The following is an 18,824-nucleotide window of genomic DNA, read 5'->3' as shown; positions in this document are numbered from 1 at the left end:
TGGCACCTTGTCCTTCCTGGACATCCAGTCACCTCCGTCACAGGCCCCAAGGTGCTGCAAAGTCATCTTGGGTACAAAACACTTTTGCTGCCACAGCTGCACAGTCCAGCTCGGTTTCTCCCTGGCCTTGGGTACTGCGGGGTTTGCTCTCTTAGTGGGTGCCTCATATCATCATTGTATCACCATCTCCTATCTACACCAGCAGGTCTCTGCTCTGAAGTGGGGCCATTGCGTACATGGTGTCCTTGGCTCTGGGGAACAGGTGTTACCGTGGCAAGTCTATACTCAGCCCTGGTGCCACAGCTGAGGTCCTGTAGCCCAAATATACACAAATGCCCAAAGCCTGGGCGACAAAACAAGAGGAAGGGGAGATGCACAAGCTGTTGCAGAACTACAAAAGCATCATTAGGCAACCTGAGGAAGTCTGTGGATCACAGACCCAGTTCCTATGGGGAGACTTTAATCTCCCTGGCATTCATTGGGAGGGCAATGCAGCAGGGTGCAAACAGTCCAGGAGGATTCTGGAGGGTGTGGAGGACAACTTCTGAGCGCAGCTAAGCCAGTCAGGTCAACAAGGGTGACACCTTCCTGGACCTGGAACCTGAAAGCAAAGAAGAACTGACCAGGGATGTGATAATCAGCATCAGCCTTGCCTGCAGTGGCCACGAGGTAGTGGAGTGTCTGCTCCTGAGGGGAGTGAGGAAGAAGAGTATCAGAGTCCAGACTTTGGATGTCAGAGGAACAGACTTGGGCCTACTGGGAGAAGGAATGCTGGAGGAATGCCATGGGATGCAGCTCTGAAGGGCAAAGGAGCTCAGGAAAGCTGGCAGGTCTTTAAAGACAGCATGCTCCAAGCTCGAGAATGGCCCATACTGATACCCAGGAGAACAGGTAGACATCTCAGGAGACAGGGTGGCTAAACAGGGAACTCCTCACTGAGCTCCAGTACAAGAAGGCAGCACACAGGAATGGGCAGAAGGAAGAGGCTGCAAAGGGGGAATTCAGAAATATCGTCCAGGGAAGTGCAGAAGTGGTTAGGAAAGCCATAGCTCCTCTAATATTGATGCTTTCAAGGGATGTCAAAGGCACAAAGATGATCTGCTATTCCTTCAGAAACAGTAAAAGCATAAACAAGGAAAATGTGAGCCCATGGCTGAATGGGGCAGGGAATCTGGTATCAGCAGATGCAGATAGGTTTGGGGAACTCAATGCCTTTGCTTCAGTGTCCACCAACAAGGTCTCCCAGGCCACTGTGCTTAGAGTCAGGACTTCCAAGGAGAAAAACAACCAGCAGTGCCTGAGGGTTGAGTCAGGTATTATTTGGAAGAACACAGGTCTACAGGATTGGATGGGCTGCAGCTAAGGGTGCTGAGAGAGCTGGCTGCCGTCTAGTAAGGCCTCTCTATCATCTTGGAAAGCTGTGGGGACTCAGGGAGGTCCCAAAGACCAGGGAAAGGCAAATGTTGCATTCATCTTCAAAAAAGGCTGCAAGGACAAGCTGGGGAACTACAGGCCGTTCAGCCTCACTTTGATCAGGAGAGTGTCATGGACCAAGTCTTCTCTGATCCCCTTTCTAGGTAAACAGAAGAAGGTGACTGGGAGCAGTCAGCATAGATTTGCTGAGGGGAAATGATGTGAGCCTCACCAACCTCATGCCCTTCTGTGCTAAAAGAACTGTATTTGTGGATGAACAGAGAACAGTGAATGTCAGTTAACTCAAGTTTAGGAAGGCTTTTGACACTTTCTCCCACAGTATACTTGCATACCAGTTAGTATGCAAGTTAGTCAGACAGCAGTGTGCCTGGGCAGCAAGGAAGGCCAACTGCCTGAAACAGGCTGAAAGCCTCTGACAGACCTGACGTCTTTGTCCCCTATGGTTGTTGTCTCTGCCACCGAGGCCTATGAGTAGACACCAGGGCCTCACTGTCCCCTTGTTCCCTGGGGAGCCCAGGAGGTCTCATGTCATTGTCTTGCATGAATATTGCACACCCCAACCTGCATGCTGCCCCCAGGAAGAGCCATGGAAAACACGTGGGGGAAAGGATCTCCCTTCCCAGGGTCTCAGTGTCCATGCTTGGACGTTTTGCTTGAAAAACACCTCAAGGGTTAACATGGTATCAGAGCCACCTGCACATTTCCTTTGCCTACCTGTAATCAGTGATTACAATTTTCTGCTCTAATCAGCCTCCAGCGAGTCTTTCTTGCTAGTGGCCCTCAGTGGGATCTATTAACACTCTACAAAAGTTGGGGATTTTCTTCTGACTTTGACTTGAACATTTTGCTCAATCTCCTTGCAATAGCTGAGATTCATGGACTCAGCACCAAATACACCATGGGGCTCATTACAGTGCCAAAAGCCCCAATGAACCACGTCTCTCTCTATAATTTTCTTCAAGTAATGTACGGCTAATTGGTTTCAGCAGTGTAGCTGAAAGACAGTGACTTCAGTTAGAACATAGTGTAAAGGGATTCCTGCTTTTAAAGGTTTTTAGGATTAGTATTCTTATTCAGCTTTCACAATAAGTGACAGCAACATTCTCCAAATGATATAGATCCAGAGTGTCTCCTAAGGAAGTGTGGACATGCAGGAAAAGCAGTGTTCCCCGAGGTCAGACACTGCATGGACACTCTTCCTCCCCATCTCCCCAACCCTGCCATTTCTCTCATCAGCCACCTGGGACTTGCATCACTCCTGTTAAAGTCAAACCTTTCTCCACTGAAGTTTGCAACTGAATGTTACAGCTCATATGCCCCACTTCCCACCTGCTTTCCTTAGAGAACGAGCTGCAAATAGACACAGAAGAATTTTTCTTCATTGCAAGCCAGAAGGGATAAAAAAAAAAAAGGCATGCTATGGTTTCCTAAAATTAATTACACTCCTCAACTGTATGCTAAGTCCAAGCTGCCTCCAATGAGGTCCCCTTTCCACAAGGGATAGCCTGGCTAGAAATGTTTTGGATAGATAGGAAATGCTAGATAGAAACAGAATGAAGGACTTGCCCAGAGGAACAAGTTTTAAACTCCTCACAGTGCAAATCAGCAGCGCAGTATGGGAATGAACAAAGAGTAATGGAAGGAGTTACAGTGTTACAGTGCCCAGATAGCGTGCTGTAAAGGGATGTTAGAAATTGTTAATGTAATCAGGACATGTGGAAACAGAGGAGAGAGCCATACAGCTCCTGGGGGTCCTGCACCATGCTGGGGGCTGTGCTGCTCTTGGGCATCTTGGACCAGGCTGTGTTTCTGTACAAAAGTCTGGCAAACACTCTTTGCAAGCCCCCGGAGAGGAGGGATTTTTCTGGACACTCAGACAACCCAGGCAGGACTCAGGCATGTGAAGGGAAACCCATCCCACCCACACCAAACCCACTGCTCTCAAGCCTGGGACCTTCCTGGCCCCTCAGACCAGGAGCAGGAGGGGGCATGGAAGCATGGCCACGTCCCAGACAAGCCTCTGTCAGGCCTTCAGCTCCACGACATGTCATAGCTTCAAGTGAGCTCTCTCAAGCAACACTTCCCATGGCCCTGGTACACTGGCAAGACTTTGGGTAGACACCCAGGAGACAGGGCAGAGAAAGGGCAGAGACCTCAGGGTGCACAGCGGGGCTCACAGTGTCACGAAGGGCGTGCCACGGGCTGGATAAGCAACTCAAAGAAGTAAACGATTCCTTCCTTTTGCAATGACTTCGAAAGCCCCATCTCTGACAGTATTCAAGGGGGATGGAGTCTCCCTTCTGCAAGAGTCACCCCGGGATTGTGCAAAGACTAGGAAGAGCAGGAAGACTGGTTGTAGGGACGTTCTCAAGCTTCAGCAGCTGCAGAGGTGGGAGCTGGTCACCTCACAAACTTCTGAATGATCCCAAATGCAGTTCCTGTGGCACTGCACCCCCTTACAGGCTCTGCACTGGAGCCTGGACAGCAGCACTGTGGTGTGTGGGCATGTCCTGAGACGCCCAGAGTCAAAACTGTGGGAGATCCAGGGTGCCAGGACTGCACATCCCCCAAGTGAGACAATGTCCTGGAGGGGGTCCAGGGTGCAAGGGAATGTACCCAAGGCAGAAGCACTACCTTGAGGTGACACAGAAAAGCCCATGGACAAACTCACATCAAAGATGAGAAACAGCTTTCCCCAGGCTCAGCCAAAAGGAATGCAGGACAAAATTCATGGGAAATGGAAAACCCCCAGATTTGCTACCTGGGCTGGCCCATGGCTTTGGAGCCTGGCAGGGACCAGGGTCCTGGAGAAAGCCCCATGGATGAGGTGTGTTAAGGGCACATTTACTCCTCTCTGGCATATTCTCTCTGTCTTAAGCACCGCAGATGGAGAAACCTTGCTGAGGACTTTTAAAAACGTTGGTGCCTAAAGGAGGAAGGCCATGTCCTGTCCCATATGGTCCTACATCCTACTTTGACAAAAAGAGCGACCCACAGCAGAAACCACTTTTGATGCTCACCAAAGCATCTCAGCCAATGGCCATGCTTTGTGCTGTTTCATTCCACAAGACTTTGACCCTGGCTTTGAAAAATGCCAAACCTTAAACCAGCCCTGAAGCCCTGGATTCCCACACAGGTCTGCCCAGGGCAGAGACCTGTCAGTGCAGGGTTGTGGAAGTGACTTCTCCATTGCCCCATTTGAGATATTTCACAGCCTTTGACACCATCTGGAGACATTCCTGAAGGATTTCTCAGCAAGTTCTGGAAAATGACTGGGGTGAAAGGAAGTGACTGCTTTCCAGGACATGAGGGGAACTCTCTCTGCTCTCGCCCTGGCTCTGCCATCTCCATGGCAGTGACGTCCTGATCCCCCAGATGACATGAACTGAGGTCATAGTGGGATGTGCCACCTCACACAGAGGTCTCCCTGGTGCCACAGGGGTACCCTCACTTCCCTGCAAGGCCTGGTCACTGCTGGGCACCGCTCATGTGCTGCCTGCCACTGCCCTTTGGAGCCACTCCGGGGCAAGGAGAGGGGATGGGAGCTGCACTGGGGCCCCTCACCAGCAGGCAGAGGAGCAAGGGCACATCAGAGACTTCTGTGTAATGAGACAGGAAGAGTGTCCTTCCTCCTTGTCTGGAAAGGCGAGCCAAGGGCAAGAGGACAACCAAGATGGAGGACTGCTGGACCACTACCATCAGCCCAGACCACAGTTCCTTGTTCCCAGTGCTCCTGAAGCTCTCCACTGAGGGTAAGGGCTTTGGGAGCTCCTTCCTGAGGGGTTGCACAGAGACTGTTAACTGCAAAAAGGACAGTGGATCCTGGGCTGTGGGGGTGGCTGCACACCGCTGCAGGTTGCCACGAGAGCCTTGTTGTAGAGTCCTGACTGTCTGGGGGGACAATGTGGCAGCCAGGACTCCTGGGTGCTGGGGCTCGGCCCTAAGCCCAAAGGATCCTGTGGGGGTGGGGGCAATCCATGGCCAGGTTTCCCTGGGAGTGGGTCCCCGTTTGGGATCTGGCTCTGAGAGGAAAGGGGTGCTGCATCCCAGAGGCTGGGGTGGTCTGCAGTTTCACGGGGCTCCCAAGAGCCTTCTGGAAATGCCCTTTCTGGCAACCCTAAGGTGTCTATTTGTTTGGGAGAACCTCTGTTCCTTCCCCATGGATCCTCTTCTGCCTTCAGCTTGGCGGAGCATGCTTTCAGCTCAGAGATGCCATCTTCAGATGGCCACAGACCCTGTCCTCCTGCAAACTGGGAGTCAGACCTCTGCACCCAAAAGACAGCCTGTTTGCGGGAGCAGCTTGGGAACAGGTGGGGGTGCCATCGCCACCCCACCAGGCCCTGCTGACCCCAAGCCTGTTTCTCTGAGCCGTGGGGGGCAGTGCTGGGGGCAGCCCAGCAGGGCCATCTCCCCCACCCCCTCCCGGCCCCACACCTCCACTGCCCAGCACCGGCAGGCCCAGAGCTGCTCTGGTCCTGGTTGCCCCGGGGCCCTGGGGCTCCTCAGCCCTGCGGAATGACATGCTGGGGCCCAGCCTGGCCCCACAGAGCAGCCCCTGCCTGGCCGTGGCCCAGCCCCGCCGGGTGCAGCTTGAGGGCTGCCAAACCCAGGGCTGCTGCCCACAACATGGTGCCTCATCGCGGGGGGGGGGGGCGGGGGCGGGAAGGGGATGCAGGGGTGGGGCTGCCCACCAGGTCACACAGGGCCTCAGCGTTGCCATGGCATCGCCCCCAGTGCTGCCCTCCAATTGGCCAGCAAGGGGAGGAGGGCGGGCTGGGCTGGACTGATGGCTCCGTCAGCCAATGGGAGTGCAGCAGGCTGCTGGGGGCCTCGCCAGGGCCCTGCCCCAGCCTCGCTTTTGTCCTGAACAGTGTGTTTCCAGGGCTCGCAGAGAGGCTGTCCCCATGGGTCCCGCCAGGCCCCAGCCGCTGCGGCTGCTCCGGGCCTCTTGCTGGGCCGCAGCCCTGCGGCCCTGGCAGCAGCCGGGAGGGTGTTTGCAGAGCAGCTCTGTGCTGGGAGCTGCTGGGCTCCTGCAGGGCCTGGGCAGCTGCTGGGCGGCCAGTGCTGCCCTGGCTGGTGCCATTAGCCCTGCTCCCAGGCCGGGCTGCAGAGCTGCTGAATCCCGGCTCTGCTGGTTTCCCCCGCTGAGATGCCCTGGCCGCAGTCCTTCCCCGTGTCTCAGAGTGTCAGGGCCCCAAGCAGGAGAGTGCTTGTTGGCCTGGGTGTGTGGAGAATTTGCTAGGTGTGTTCAGCACTGGGGCAGGAACCAGACTTGGGAGTTGCAGGAAGGCTTCTCCCTCTGCCTGGGACATGAGGCCCTGCTGTCTCCAGCTCCATGGTCGCTGCTCCCATGCAATCCTGCTGTTAGGAGATGTTGCCCAGAATTACTTGTAGGCCTTTCTGCAATTGCTAAGTTTCACAGGCCAGGTGTAGGTGCTACCTAGGCAGGAGCTGATGTTCTCTTGGGGCAGTAACTGGTGCGTAATGGGTGTTTTGCTGCACTGTGATCGTTGCGAGGCCCCGGGGTGAGTCCAGGCGGCCGCTCAGGAGCTGGCTGAGCCTTGGGGGAGGCAGGGGCAGCTGCAGGTGGCAATAGCCGCGTGGCCGGGCTGTGGGCAGGGAGGTCACGGCTGTCTGCGAGAGCTGGTCCAGGAGATCCCCAGTGTCAAATCAGCTCTTGGTCAGTAGCTGCCAGGCCAGCAGGAGCCACGTGGCTCAGCTGTTGATGATGAGGTCACTTGTGCCTGAGTCCCTGATAGGCCAGCAGCAGGCAGAGGGGTGTGGAAGCAGACTGTGAGGGCTCCTGGGTCAGAGTACCTGGTAGGGCAGCAGCATGTTCATGACAGGGCATGTTATTTCAAGGAAAATTGTGTCTCTGAGGCCCTTAGACCATCAGCAGGCACCTGGTGGGGGTATGGACTTATGAGGTCACTTCTCTCTGAGCAGCTGCTAGGCCAGGAGAAGGCCCATGGCTTGGATGTTGGTGGTGAGGTCACTTCTGGGTTTGGTGAGTGTGCCGGGAGGAGGGATTGACACCTGCAGAGCTCTACAGCAGTATAGAGACGCAACTAGTAAATCAAGCAGAAGCAGATAATATTCCACACCATCTGTCACAAATGTTATCCCACTGCCTCATCATGAATTAGTACTGCTACATTTAAAATGTGGATGATGTTCACTGGTGAATGTAGACGTGGACTTTAACCATGCACTTCTTCCTAAGTACAGGCTTACAGCCTGCTGCCAGTGGGTGAGGGAGTCCAGCTAGAATTTTTACGCTGCTAAATGAGTGAAGTGCTGGTGTGAGCAGTGACATTGGCAATCTCTGATTTTATGTATTGATGTGCTGTGGAATATTCTTCCCCATCAAAATACCAGGGGGCTGCTGAGATTTTTCTCCCAGATCTGAAGGATATCTCTGTCCTTGGATTCCTGGAGGTGGGAAGTGAGCAGGGCAGGGCTGTTCGGGACTGTTCAGAGGAAGTCCCCGTTGGAAGGTCTGGGAGGACTGGAAGGGAATGGAAGGGCTGGAGAGTTGGTCTGTGTGTGTTTAGGGGCCCTGGGGGTGCCCTGGCTGCTGCCACGTGTGGTGCTGTGCCCTGTGTGTCCCTGCTGCAGAGGCACGTGTTGGCTCTGGGAGGCGAGGGGTCGGAGGTTCGGTGTGTCACAGTGGTGGGGTGCCCTGTGCTCGGGATGGGTGGTGGCCCCAGTGTGTTTGTACTTCTTATGAGAGGAAGTGTCTGGAGAGAGCAGTGCTGTGTGTGGGGAGTGCTGCCAGGCTGGGGAGCTGGGGAGCCCTTGGAGGGGAGGAGGTGACTTGGCTCGCAGGGCCCAGGCTGCCCTGGTGGTGACAGCCAGGGATGCTGGCAGCCTGCTGCCTTCTGTGCACTGAGGTTCAGGCCTTGAACTTCCAAAGCTCTTGCCAGGATCTGCAGCCAGATATGCCACACAGACTGTGAAATACATATAAATATGCAGCTTAGAGTATTTGGAGTAGAAGAGGTCATCTTTCAGAAAGGGTTCCTTGTTGGAGATTCTTGAATTTAACACTTCTGGGGTGTGTACAACCACAATTTTTTTTAGGCTAGCGGCATAGCAGTTACCTCTCTCTCCTGTTAGCAGAGACTATGTGGGTGCAGACACTCTTTTCTTCTCATGCAGCAGACCCTAGAAACTCTTTGCTAATAATGCAGTAGTGTCCCTCAATTAACCCTTACTTAACTATCCAATTACTCCCCCTTCAATCCAGTGAATTGTAGTTGGGGGGGAGAGGGTCTTGAGCTCTTCCTGCTGAAGGCCTCACTGCTTTGGGGCTCTCTGGTATGATCTGCGCACTGCCCTGGCCTCTGAAAAAAAACGTCCAGGGTCTGACATCAAGCAGGAGGCCTCAGAGAGCAGTTTAGATCACATGGGACTTAACAAGGAAGAGGTCTTGGCACAGTGCAGCTCTCAGAGGCACCCTTTCAAGCAGTAGTGCCACTCATTAGCTTTTCAAATGGGCAAAATAAGGGAAACTTCCAAAGATAAAGGATTTCCTCAGAAAATAATTGGCTTTAAAAACACTTCTCCCAGGTGGGCATACCAGAGTGAGTAGTGATGCTCAAGCACTTGCCTGCAAGTCAGCAGGAAATACTTCAGGGGTCATAGCTGAGAATCAGCTTGCACAGCTGAAGTTGTTTGATGCAAATAACTTGCAAGCCCCCTCAGAATTATGTTCCTCACCTTTCCACATGCTCCTCAGCTGAGCATGTTCTGCAATGTGCCACTGAGCTGGTTGAGGCCTGCAGTTCCTGAAGCTCTTGCCAGGATCTCCAGCTGGGATGCTGACTAGATCCCAGTGTGTCTCCTTTCTCCTAGAGAGAGAAAAAACAAACCCACATAGCTGGGTCATCATGTCCATCAGGAGGCTGAACGGCCAGCAGCTGGCAGTGAGCTTGGAAGGGGACTGTGAGGTTTTTTGTACCTCATCATCTGCTGGGCCAGTATCTGATGAGTATCTGATTAGAGAGCAGGCCCATCTCCTGCTGACACAGAGCCTGCAGGCACAGAGCCCTTGCCCTGCTGCCAGCACTACCCTAATGCAGCCCAGGAAGTCATGGGCTGCCTTTGCCATGTGGACGTGTTTCTGGCTTATGCTGCTGTGTGCTGCCTCCCAGAGCCCCCAAGTAGGTCCTTCTCTGCTGAGCTGCTTTCCAGCCAGTCAGCACGCGGCGTGTCCTGGTGCAAGACATTGCATTTCCCTTTGTGAAACTTCATGAGGTTTCTCTGTACCCATTTCTCCAGCCTGCTGAGGTCCCTCTGAATGGCAGGACAAACATCTCTTGTATCATGCCTGTACTGCAGGAGAGGATTGTGTCTCAGAAGCTTGTACACTCTTAGGAGACACAGGACCATGCAGGTGACTGTGAGGTCACTTTTGTGTCCGCAGGTGATGGGCCAGGAGCAAGCACATGGGTGGGAAACTGTCTGGGAGGTCACTTCTGCCAGAGTGCCTGATAGGCCAGCAGCAGGCCCATGGCTAGGATGCTGATTTTGAGGTCATTTCTGCCTCAGTACTGGATAAGCCAGGAGCAGGCACATAGCTTAGATGATGTTTATGAAGACACTTCTGCCTGAATACCTGATTGGATGGCAGCAGGCACAGGGCTGGGTCATGTCCACCTGAGAAGCTGACATGTCAGCAGCAGGCACCTGGGCTTGGACGATACAATGAGGGACCTGGTATCTGACAGGCTGATAGGCTCTAAAGTTCAAAGGCCAGTTTGAGGCACATCATTGCCATGCAGGTGAGTGTGAGGTCACTTCTGTGTCTGCAGGTGATGGGGCAGGAGCAAGCACATGGGTGGGAAACTGTCTGTGAGGTCACTTGTGTCTCAGTACCTGATAGGCCAACATCAGGCACATGGCTTGGATGTTGATTGTGAGGTCACTTCTGTCTCAGCATGTGGTAGGGCAGCCCCTGGCTCATCCGCAGAGAAGGTGTTTGTGCAGTCACTTCTGCCTGAGTACCTGATAGGCCACTTGCAGGCACATGGCTTGGGTGTTGTGATGTCACTTCTGCCTGAGTACCTGTTTGGATAGCAGCAGGCATATGGCAAGTCCAGTCCTTCTGAGAAGCTGAAAGGCCTGCTGCAGGCAGGTGGGCTTGGAAGAGGGCTGTGAGGTTACTTCTAAAGGATCAGCTGGTAGGCCGAATGAAGGCTGACTGGTGGGGACACTATGATGAGAGCAGTTATTTCTCAGAAGCACCTCGGATGGTCATGTAGGCACATGACCATAAAGGTGAAAGTGATGTCACTTCTGTCTGTGCAGGTGATGGGCCAGCAGCAGGCACATTGCTGGGAAAGTGGTGGTGAGGTCACTTCTGTCTCAGGCTGTGATAGACCAGCAGCAGACTCATGGCTGGGACATGTGCATGTGAGGCCCCTTCTGCCCAAGCAGCTGGTAGACCAGTAGTAGGCACGTGGATTGGATGCTGATTGTGAGGTGAATTGTTTGTGAATGCCTGATAAGCCAGGAGCTGGCCTCTGGCTTGGTAATGACTTTGCCATGTCCCTTCTTCTTGATGACCTGATTGGATAGCAGCAGCTCATTTGCTTGGATGCTCCTTGTGAGGTCACTGCTGCCGTAGTACCTACTAGGCTACGCACAGGCACAGGGCTAGGATGTTGACTTTGTGGTCTCTCCTGTCCCTGCTGGTGCATGTCTTGGATGGTGATTGTGAGGTCACTTCTGCTGGAGGACCTGATTGGGTAGCAGCAGGCACAGAGCTGAGTCTTCATGTCCATCAGGGAAGCTGAAAGGCCAGCAGCTGGCCCTGGGCTTGGAAGATGATTGTGAGGTTCTTGTATGTGATCAGCTGATGGGCCTCACTGGAGGCAACCTGGACTTGGCATACAGTTGAGAAGTGCATTTTATTTCTTATGACACTGGATTGAGTTTATTTTTGTTTGATTGCAATTGAGACATCTCTTTGCAGCTAGTTCTCTATGGAAAGCAGGTAGGAATTGATGCACATGAGCTGTAACATTTAGCTACAGCCTTGAGTGGAAAAAGGTTAGATTTTTAGCAGGAGTGCTCTAAGTCCCCAGTGGCTAATGAGGGAACTGTCAGGGCTGGGGAGGTGGGGAGGAATCTTTTCCATGCATGTCTAACATCAAGGATGCTGCTTTTCCTCCATGTGCAGACTTCATTAGGAGACACTCTGGATCAGTATCAGTTGGAGAATGTCATATCACTCCAATTTGTAAGATGAAAAATATGGAAAAAGCTTTAAAACCAGAAATTCTTTCTTTTTCAATACACTCCTGAAACCTCTCCGATTAACCACACAAGAATTGAAGTGCTGAAGAAAATCATGGGAAGAGTCATGGCTCTTTGGGGAGCTATGCATTTTAATGACCCCTCGGGTGTATTTGGTGCTGAGTCCATGAACCTCACAGGCTGAGAGGAGACTGAACAAACCTCTCAAGAAGTTGAAGTCAGAAGAAAATCCCAAAGTTTCTTGGAGTGTTAATGGGTCCCACTGAGGGCCATTAGCAAGGAAGACTCCCTGGGGGCTGATTAGAGCAGAAAGTTGGAGGCCCTGATTGCAGGCAGGCAAAGGCAATGTGCAGGTGCCTCTGATGCCAAGTCAACCTGGATGTGTGTTATCAAGCAGAGCAGCCAGGCACTGACACACAGCTCCTGGGTAGGGCGATCCTTTCCCCCATGTGTTGCCCAGGGCTGTTCCTGGGGGCAGTGCACAGGTCGGGGTGTGCAAGGCCAAATGCAGGACAACGATACAGCACACCTTGGGTCCCTGGGGGAAGGCAGGCAAAGAGGCCCTGGTGCCATAAGAAAAAAGTTTCTTCTCATAGGCCTCAATGGCAGAGACACCAGCCATAGCCAAGAAGACAGAGACCTCAGTTCTGTTGAAGGCTTTCAGCCTTGACAGTGTCCTCAGCCATCTCCACCTCAGGCTGTCCTAAGCTGTCCCAAACCTGCACCTGTTTCCCTGCAGGCAGTAGACACCCAGCCTGCTTCCCCACCTTGCTCTCATACTGGGATCTCTCAGTCTTTACTGATGTGTCTCTGTCCTCCTTGGCTGTTCTTTGAAATGCAAAGCCAGGGGCTGATCACAGACTCCCCCTGGGTGACCTGTTGCACCACAGCACTACCCTTCAAGTGACATTTATTCTTCCAGACATCCAGTCTGTACCTTTCATCTGCAGTTTGTGGCTGTTTCCCCCTTTTGTGCTGTTTCCCACTACCAAGAAAAGCTCCATCATCTCTGAAATCACTCTTCAAGAAGTCACAGGCTACCCTACCCCTGTATTCCCCTTATCTCTAACACTTCACCAAGCTAAAGAAGCCCAGGTCCCTCAGCCTCTCCTTACAGGCCATGTGCCTGAGGACAGAAACCCCATCTTGGCAGACCTCCTCCGGACTCTCTCCAGTTGCTCCCCATTCCTCCAGCACTGAGCAGCCCACACTGGGACACACTGTTCCAGATGTGGCCACTCCAGTGCTGAGCTAAGGGGGATAAGAAGTGCCCTTGCCCGGGTGGCTATGCTCTTCCTAATGCAGCTCAGTATGCAGCTGGCCTCATTTGCAGTGAGTGCCTACGCCGGCTCATATGGCATCCCTCGTAACATCCAGGCCCTTCTCCATGGGGTCACTCCTTTGTCCGTTAGGTTCCAGCCTGTCCTGAAGCATGAGTTGTTCTGTCCCCTGACGCAGGACCTGCCACTTCTCCTTGTACAACGTCATGAGGTTTCTGTTGGCCAAATGCCCAAGTTTCTCAAGGCCCCTCTGGACTGAAGCTCCATTGTTTCAGCTGTAAATGTGTGTGCGCAGATGGCTCATCCTGCCTTGCAGTGCCTCTGACAGGATAACAGCAGGAGGAACTGCAGGACGCTACACATAATAAAAGGAGGTATTAGTTTAAAGGAACTGCTGGCAAAGGTAGGAATCACCATGGCAACCATCTCTGGCCCAGCTTCCTTCCCACAGCAAAGTCAGCTATCAGCTGACCTGGTCAGCAGCCAGGTTGCTCAGGGCTTTAGTCATTTAGGACTTGAAAACCTCTGAGGATGGAGATGGCACAGCCTCTCTGAGCAACCTGCTCCAGTGCTTGACTGTCTGGAGGGGTCAAAAGTTTCTCCTTACACCCAGCCTGAACCTCTCTTGTTTCAGCTAATGGCCATTAGGCCTCATCCTCTCGTCATGCACAACGATGAAAAGCCTGGCTCAGTCTTCTTGGTGACATTCTGGCAGGCGTGGGGAGACTGTAATTAGGTCTGCCCAAAGCCTTCTCTTCTCCAGGCTGAATAAACCTAGCTCCCTCAGCCTCCCATAGTGACAAAGTCAACGTTCCCTGTGTGTGCCTGGGATGTTAATGGTTCTTCCACTCCTTCTGTATTTTACTGGATTTGCTGAGGACCTTAGGCACATTAGATGCAATCACCCTCATGCTTTCTGTGTGTGTCACACTTATTTGGTATCTTGTACTAAGGTACAGGTGTCAGTCTCTCCTCACAGGGCAAGTGCTCCAGCACCCAACCACCTTGAGGGCCTGCCACTGAATTCACTCCTTGTAATCAACGGTGTTTTTCTGAAGAGGGCCCCAAATGGATGTAGTATCTAGATGTGCTCTAATGAGTTTTGAGTAGAGGAGGATAGTAACTTCCCTCCATCTCCCGGCTGTGTTCTTATTCAGGCAGCCCAGGATGCTGTGGCCTCCTTTGGTGCCAGGGCATGCTGCTGGCTCACGTTCAGCTCGCTAACCACAAAGAATCCCACATCTTTTTCTGCAGAGTTGCTGCCCTGCTGGGTGCTCCTGAGCCCATATCACTGCAGGTGATGCACCGAAAGGCCCATATCACTACAGGTCTACCCCGGGTGCAGGACCAGGCATTTGTTTTGTTTGTGAATTTCACAAAGTTTCTGGCAGTCCATTCCTCCTGCCTGCTGAGATCTATCTGGATGGCAGCCCTCAACCTTACGACTGTTCTCCTGATTAGGTGCCATCTGCAACTGTGATGAGAGTTGTGTCCTCCAGGTCACTGATGAACCTGTTAGACGGGACAAGTAAGAATATAGACCCCTGCATCCTCCACTTGTCACTGGCTTCCAGGTAAAGCCTGACCCATTCACAAAAACCCTCTGAGCTCGATCATCCAACCAGCTTTTTTCTCATTTGGTTGTCTACCCAGCCTATCATAATGCCTTACTTGTTGTGAGACAGTGTCAAGCACCTTGCTAAAATCATGACATCCACTCCTCTCCTCTCTTCCATAAGTGCTGGTCTTTTATCACAGAAGGCAATCAGGTTGCTCAGGAATGATTTAGCTTCAGAAAATCCATGCTGACTGCTCCCAGTCACCTTCTTCACATGCCCGTAACTGTAATGAGAGAGGCATCATTCCATGAAACATTCTTCATGAAAGCTAGGCTGAATGGCTTGCAGCTCCTTGGGGTGCCCTTGTGGCCTTTTTTGAGGATGGACACAACACATTCCTTTTTCTGCTCATTGGGAATTCCCTTGATCTTCACAGCCTTTCAAAGGTGATAGAGAATGGTCATCTTGTGATAGTGACGAGCCCTCTCAATGTCCTTGGATGCAGCCCATCCAGTCTCATAGACTTGTATGAGTTGAGTTGCCTCACTCAGCTGTCATCCACTGTTGGTCACTCTTCTCTTCTGAAGTCCTGACTCTAGGCACAACAGCCTTGGAGACTTTGCTGGTGAAGACTGAAGCCAAGAAGGACTTGAGCTCATTCCTATCTATATTTGCTACTACTAGATTCCCTGCCCCATTCAGCAGTGAGCCCACATTTTCCTTTTCACCCTTTTCCTGCAACTGAAGCAGCAGCAGCTCTTCCTCATGCCCTTGATGTACCCTGCAAGTGTCTTCACTTGGGGAGCTTTGGCTTCTCTAACACCATGCCTGCTTTGCTGGACAATGTTTCTGAATTTCTCCTTTGCAGCCTCTCCTTCCTCCTGCTTCCGGTATGCTGCCTTATTGCCCTGGAGCTCAGTCTTGAGTTCCCAATGCAGCCAAGCCGATCTCCTGAGATGTCTACTAGTTTTTCTGAGTATTGGGACGGACCGTCCTTGTGTGTGGCAGATGCTGTCCTTAAAGACCTGATGGCTTTCCTGAGCTCCTAGACCCTTCAGAACTGCCTCCCATGGGAACCCCCACCATCCCCTGAACAGGCCCAAGTCTGCTCCTCTGAAGTCCAGGGTCTGTGCTCTGCCACTATCCTTCCTCTCTCTGCTCAGGATATAGAACTCTACTTTTTCATGGTCACTGTAGGCAAGGCTGCCACTGCCTATCCCATCCCTGGTCAGTTCCTCCCTGTTTGAAATTAGTGGATATAAGAAAGTATCATGAGTATTGTCCCATCATACACCTGTGCTAAGAAGTTGTCCCCGATGCCCTCCAGAAACCGCCTGGCCTGCTTGCACTCTGCTGCTTGCCCTTCCAGTTAATATCTGGGACATGAAAATCACCACCATCACCACCACCCTAAGAACCAGGGCCCGTGAGTCACAGATTTGTTCACATTGCTTAAAGGAGACTGCATCCAAGCACTCATGCAAAGCCTTGCTTCTTCCATGGAAGAGCTCCACACATCTGAGCTGCCCCTTCACACCAAGGACATCCCCCCTCCTCATCTTCCTTGACAGTCTCTCTTGAAGAGCTTGTACCCTCCAATAAGAGCGCTCCAGTCATGTGGGTGCTCCCACCACAAATCAGTTCTTCCAATGATGTTGCAGTCCTGTGACAGCTTGTGCTCCTGGCTGTGCCCCAGCCTGCAGGCATTTGCATCTCTTTGGGCTACAGAGCCTCAGCTGTGGCACAGAGAACAGATTGGTCATGGTGAAACCAGTTACCCAAATCCAAGGACACCGTGTGTACGATGGCCCCACTTCAGAGCAGAGACATGCTGGCATAGATAGCAGGTGGCAATGTGATGGTGAAAGGAGGTTCCCACTGAGAGAGCAAACCCTGCAGTGCCCAAGGCCAGGGAGAAACAGAGCTGGGCTGTGCAGGAATGGCAGGAGAGGGGTTTGCTGCCTGAGCCGACTCTGCAGCACCATGGGGCCTGTGACAGAGGTGGACTGATGTCCAAGCAGGACAAGGTGCCACTGAAGAAGTCCCGGGGCCTAGGCAGCCTGTGATCGAGCCACCCTGAGGTCATCATTAGCCCAGTCCCTGGTCATAACATCCAGGGGTGAGAAGAGGTTCAGGGGGGAGGAGAGCAAGAGGGTTTGAGAGTGCAGAGACTAGAGCAGAGACCTTGGTGTGATGTGCCTCCCATTTATGCAGCACACTTGAATGTAGCTGGGATGGACTTGGCCTAATGGCAGCAGTGGGGATCCAGTTGTTTGTGCACAGGTAGGAAACCTGAGGGGCCCTGGGGCACTTGCCCAGCACCACTCCAAAGGGGCATGGTTTTCCTGCAGGTGCCATGCTGTATGTGCTAGAGACATGTGGTTGTGCTGGACACCCCAGGCATCAGATATGATCCCTACCTATGGCCTATCTTATGTCATTAAATCACATGTCTGCACTGAATTCTGTTAGCTTTTGGGACTGCAGAGGTCTGCCTGTGTCTCTGCTTCACAGTGAGTGGAGTTCTAGTAGGAGCAGTAGGCATCTAGTGTCATTACAGAAGGCCAAGGAAACTCCCCACCTGGCCCCCACCTGATGTTCTGGAAGGATGGGGGTCTCATAGTCACTCAGCCAGAGCAAGCAGACACTGGCACATGCCTTTAACCACCTCTGTCTCTTCAACTGTTACCAGGTGTTTGTGTGTGGGCAACTGACTCATTCTCCCTCTCCAGTGATTATAACGGGAGCTTAGACAAGGAGCTCCCATGCAGAGCTCTGTGTGTGCTCACTTCAGTTTTGGCAAGGGCAATCCCACCTCCTCTGTGTTTGTGGAGTTCACAGGAGAGATCTGAATCCCACCCCAACCCAGGGGCTTCTAAACCAGCGTGTGATGTCCAGATTGACTCATCTGAATCAACACGCAAACCATGTGTCAATGACCTCCCTTCTTGTCCCTGTCTAGGTGTCCTGCCTAGTGAAGAGATAGGAATAGGGGCTTCCAGAGTGGGACATTTCCACTGATCATAGATAGACAGCCTCTGATGAAATAAGTTGCAATGTTGGAATCAGTTTCTCTGCACTCTTTAGCAAAGGACAATAGGCGATTATTTTAGTTTACTGCAGTGAACATTTCCGAGGAGGAGGGAGCACAAGGGACAGAGACATTTGTGTCTTCAGCTGGGCCTCTGCTCCTGAGTGGGACCAGGCTCCTGGGATGGAGGGAGCTCCTGACAACCTGGCAGCACTGCCCAGACACAGCTGTGTGCAGGAGCAGCTCCTCTGCAAAGAGCAGCAGGGCTGCGGGCACTGCCTGCTGCTGCTGACATGAGCTGAGAGAAGGCAGAGAGGAGTGCAAGGCAGTGTGGAGTGGGAGGACAGAGGAGAGCTGCTTGTGGGAGAAATCTTCACATCCCTTGACACAGTAAGTCTCTGGCTGTACAGCAATATTATTGAGGTTTCGGGAGGGATCTTCTGAACCCATTCCATCCCATGACTGATAGGCTTTTTAAGAATTGCTCTCCCTGTTCTTCTAGTGCATAAGAGGAGGAGATGCTTTAGAGCAGGGATTCCCTGTCACACCATCTCAGGGACAGGGCATGCTGCTCCCTTCTTCCAGGTTCAGCTGCATGGGGGTGAAGCCTGGATGTGCCCTCAGGTCTGTGCAGGGCTGTAATTCAGACAAGTTCAGAGCAGTGATTCTGCTGCCTGTGAGGGTCAGCACTCAGCCTGCCCAGGGAGCTCCCCATGGCACTGCAGGGAGAAGCTCTGGGTGAGAGGAGCGACCCCCAGCAGGGCAGGTTCATTCTCCCGCTGAGAGGGTGCTGTGTGGATCAGGGCTGCTCACAGCTCTAGCTCATGCACAGGAGATGTCTGAGGAAACTTTCAAGAGAAATATCAAGAGAAGGGCTACCTGAAAGAGAAGGAGCTTTGCTTCTGGTATCTGCACTTTCAATTCCCTCATTTTGTCAGGGAGAAAAAAAGAAAGACTTCTCTGTTTTGTCAAGGAACTGGGACTCCTGAACCTTTATTCTGAGAGATTAATAGGTCTGTGAGAAATCTCATCAAGCTGCTTTAGCCTCACCTTAGTCTACAGACAGCATTAGCATCACCTGTGTGGCCTCATGGGAGTTTATCTCACTTGCTGCTTAGGACCTGCATGCACAGAGATGCCCCTGGCAAGTGCCCTGTCCTGGGGGGCTTCTGTAGGGCAGAACTGAGCACACAGAGGGTGGGAAGGGGTCTGGGAGCACAGACTAGGGAAAAGATGTTGGGACAGAGAAAGAGCTTC

The sequence above is a fragment of the Dromaius novaehollandiae genome, unplaced genomic scaffold (genome assembly GCF_036370855.1).
Source record: "Dromaius novaehollandiae isolate bDroNov1 unplaced genomic scaffold, bDroNov1.hap1 HAP1_SCAFFOLD_37, whole genome shotgun sequence".
NCBI classification, from domain to species: Eukaryota; Metazoa; Chordata; class Aves; order Casuariiformes; family Dromaiidae; genus Dromaius; species Dromaius novaehollandiae.
The sequence above is the reverse complement of the archived record's forward strand: the minus strand, read 5'-3'. Positions refer to the sequence as shown.